This window comes from Zalophus californianus, chromosome 6 (assembly GCF_009762305.2).
Source record: "Zalophus californianus isolate mZalCal1 chromosome 6, mZalCal1.pri.v2, whole genome shotgun sequence".
Taxonomy (NCBI): domain Eukaryota; kingdom Metazoa; phylum Chordata; class Mammalia; order Carnivora; family Otariidae; genus Zalophus; species Zalophus californianus.
Window position 1 is genome coordinate 74,918,451 of NC_045600.1, and position 3,808 is coordinate 74,922,258.

The 3,808-nt window shown below is 34.6% G+C and overlaps 1 pseudogene; it reads right to left on the reverse strand.

Moving 5' to 3' along the window:
* Positions 1-2,183: 2,183 nt before the first annotated feature.
* On the reverse strand, positions 2,184-3,106 carry LOC113909224 (annotated as a pseudogene).
* Positions 3,107-3,808: the final 702 nt, after the last annotated feature.

A 3,808-nucleotide genomic window follows, 5' to 3' on the forward strand; every position in this document is an offset into this window, starting at 1 on the left:
CACTTTCAAATTATATAAATATTGAGTATCACTTGCCTGGTTCTATACAACTTTCTGAAAAAATTTTATCTCCATCTTAAATTAGGTTTCATTTTCTTGGTTCTTTTAATCCTTATATCCTGTATCTTTCATTGTATTTTGGCCATTCTGATCTTCTTTAGGTATCTAGGAGCTGGTTCCTTATTTATTTATCTATTGATGTCCTGCAAAACTATCTTTAGAGCAAACTAACAATTCTAACCAGTGTCCCTTATACCCTGTTTCTTCATAGTAAGACAAACCTTACACAAACTTTAATAGCTGCAGCTTGGGTGATTTCAAAATGCTTCATACTGCAACATATAATAATATGATTCTGGAGTTACACTGAGTGAAGTATTTTATTCCCTAAACAACCCAGGAGCATAAGGGAACATCTGTATGATTCCAAAATTTTAAGCAAGTAACAATTTGCCTGGCTCCATTCTAAAAAGTCTCTTGTGTTTTTTTTGTTTTTTCCTGTTTTTTGGAAAAGGAATTTGTGGGTTATTTTTTTTCATGATTATAAGTGTACTTTTTAATCCCCATCCCCTATTTCACCCATCTCTCATCCCCCTCCCCTCTGGTAACCATCAGTTTGTTCTCTATAGTTAAGAGTCTATTTCTTGGTTTGTCTCTTTTTTTTTCCTTTTGCTCATTTGTTTTGTTTCTTAAATTCCATATATAAGTGAGATCATACGGTATTTGTGTTTCTCTGACTTATTTCACTTAGCATTATACTCTCTAGCTCTGTCCACATTGTTGCAACTAGGATGGCCAAATAATATTCCCTTGTAATATATACCACATCTTCTTTACCCATTCATCTATCAAATGACACCTGGACTGCTTCGATAGTTTGGCTAATGTAAATTATAATTGTGTCTTGTTCAAATTTTTTCTGAGTTTCAGTTGGCTCTTACTCTTTATTTCTAAATTTTTAGTCATTTTCAGTCAAAGATTTTGAATTTCTATTTCATATATTACTGTGCTGCGGATTTAATGACATTTCATTTATGATGCAATATTATCATATATTTTTCTCTGCTTCATGGCTGGAATCAATATCAGCTTGTATCTGGGTTCCAAAAGAAACAGATTTTAACAGAAAATTAAACGGACATTACAGGTTGCCTCATAAATAACTCTCGTGAAATTTTCAAAATGGGGAATTGTGCCTAAAAAGACTTAAGATGTTTAGCCTCAGAAGGAATATTTATCCTTAAAGCTAGAAGATATATCATCATATTTAATTTTCAACCATGAAAAGAGGAGACATTATGGAAGATATTTCATTCTGCACAATCGTAGATTATAAAAAGAAATACAATATGAAATACACAGGGAAGCAAATTCCATCTCACTGTAAGAAAAAAAAATTCAACAAGTAAGTAAGTAAAGTTTTTCAAAAGGCATTGTTTTGATTTGTGGGGTGATGAACAGTCAGGTCCACAAGTCTAAAAGCAGAGGCTTTATGCTTGAGCTTGGAGTAGTGTTCAGTAATGCACTGTATCCATGGTTGAAGAATACTGCATAGGAGTTCCTTCTTTTTAATTTAACATTTTGTAATGCCATCATAGTTCTACTCTCTTTAATGAATATAATTTCTTAATTCATATCTTTTTACTGTCACTACACATTTAAAGGAAATAGTTAAAAGCAAAGTTGAGAGGAAAAAGATATTAACTTTGCCCACTTAGAAACCAGATATAACTTTAACTATTTCTTCATCCACTGGATTATTTTCTGCATATGTGAATGAGACAATATTTAATCTATGACAAAAATTATATTCATGTAACAGCATATCTATTAAATAATAAAGGAAAAAAGTTGACAGCACCTTGAATTAACTTAACAAGCCTGACTTGCCAAAAATAACATAAGAACCAATCATTCTCTTTACATGAGAATATTTTTCAACTCAGTGACAGAGAAAAGTATCAGCTACACCAGTAGCTCTGCAAATGTGCCTTGAAATTCATAAAACTTTACAAGATTCCATAGACTAGTCAATATATAAGCCACGTAAAAAGTGTACTTTCAGGATATTAAAATCTTAAAAATACAAACTAGCCTTAAATATATATATATGTTTATATATATATATATCCCATTAACATGGAATAAACTATTCAAGAACTTTGAGCTGCTGACAGAACCCTTTAGTACTTGTGCATACCACTTGTTTTCTCCTGAGTTATTTTGAAGATCATCCTCAAACTCCATCTTTTCATTGCCATCTTCGTGTCCTTGTCCCTCAATGTATAGATAATAGGATTCAGAATGGGTGCAATTTTAAAATCCAAAATGGCAAGAAACTTATCCACTGACACAGTGGGAAATGGCCACAGACAAACAAAGATGCATGGTCCAAAGAACAAAATCAGCATAGTGATGTGAGCTGAAAGAGTAGAAAGGCCTTAGACAAGGTACCTGAGGAATGTTTCCATATAGTGACCAGGATGAAGGTATAGGAGATAAGCAATAAGAAGAAGGTGCCCATGGAAATGAACCCATTGATGGCAATAACCATGAATTCCATTCTGTAGGTGTCTGTGCAGGCAAGTTTAATAAACCAAAGAAGTTCACAGTAAAAGGTATCTATCTCACTGAGACCACAAAAAGGCAAATGGACAACAAAAGCTAACTGGACCACTGAATGAATGAAGCCAATAGCCCAAGAACCAGACAGAAGCAAAATGCACATCTGCGGGCTCATGATAGTCAGGTAGTGGAAGGGCTTACATATGGCCACATATCAGTCCAAGGCCATGGAGATGAGCAGCACCATCTCAGATCCACCCAGGACATGAAGAACAAATATCCGGATGACACATCCCTGAAAGGATATGGTTTTGTGCCCAGAGAACAAGTCATGAATCATCATAGGAACTGTTAAAGTAGAAAAACATAAATCAATAAATGAGAGACTGACTAAAAGGAAGTACATGGGGGAATGTAAATGAGGGTCAAAGCTCACTGTAAACACAACAAGAAGGTTTTCCAGAATGATTGTTACATAAAACACAGGAGAGAAAGCAAGGAGGAAATGCTGCATTGCTCTATACATAGAAAGTCCCAGGAATACAAATTAAGACTTTTCAGAGTAATTTGCATCATACATTGACTTTCTCTAATGATACCTAAAACACCAAAACCAAAATAATAAACAAAGAATTGATCAAAAATTATTATTTACAAACACTTTTAAGCTTAGAAGCCGCCTGAGGAACATTTCTATACAATGACCAGGACGGAGATACAGGAGATAAGCATTTTAACATTTAAATTTCTATTAAATCTGATTTTAGGAAGCAATAATCAGTAAGAGACAAACGGTGTTTTTTTTCTCTTTAAATTTTTTATTATTATGTTAATCACCATACATTACATTAGTTTTTGATGTAGTATTCCATGATTCATAGTTTGTGCATAATACCAGTACTCCACACAGAACATGCCCTCTTTAACACCCATCACCAGGCTAACCCATCCAACCACCCCCCTCCACTCTAGAACCCTCAGTTTGTTTTTCAGAATCCATCATATTTCATGGTTTGTCTCACCCTCCGATTTCCCCCGCTTCATTCTTCCCCTCCTGCAATTTTCTTTTTTTTTTTTAACATATATTGCATTATTTGTTTCAGAAGTACAGATCTGTGATTCAACAGTCTTGCACGATTCACAGCACTCACCATAGCACATACCCTCCCCAATGTCTATCACCCAGCCACCCCATCCCTCCCACCCCCACCACTCCAGCAACCCTGTTTGTTTCCTGAGATTA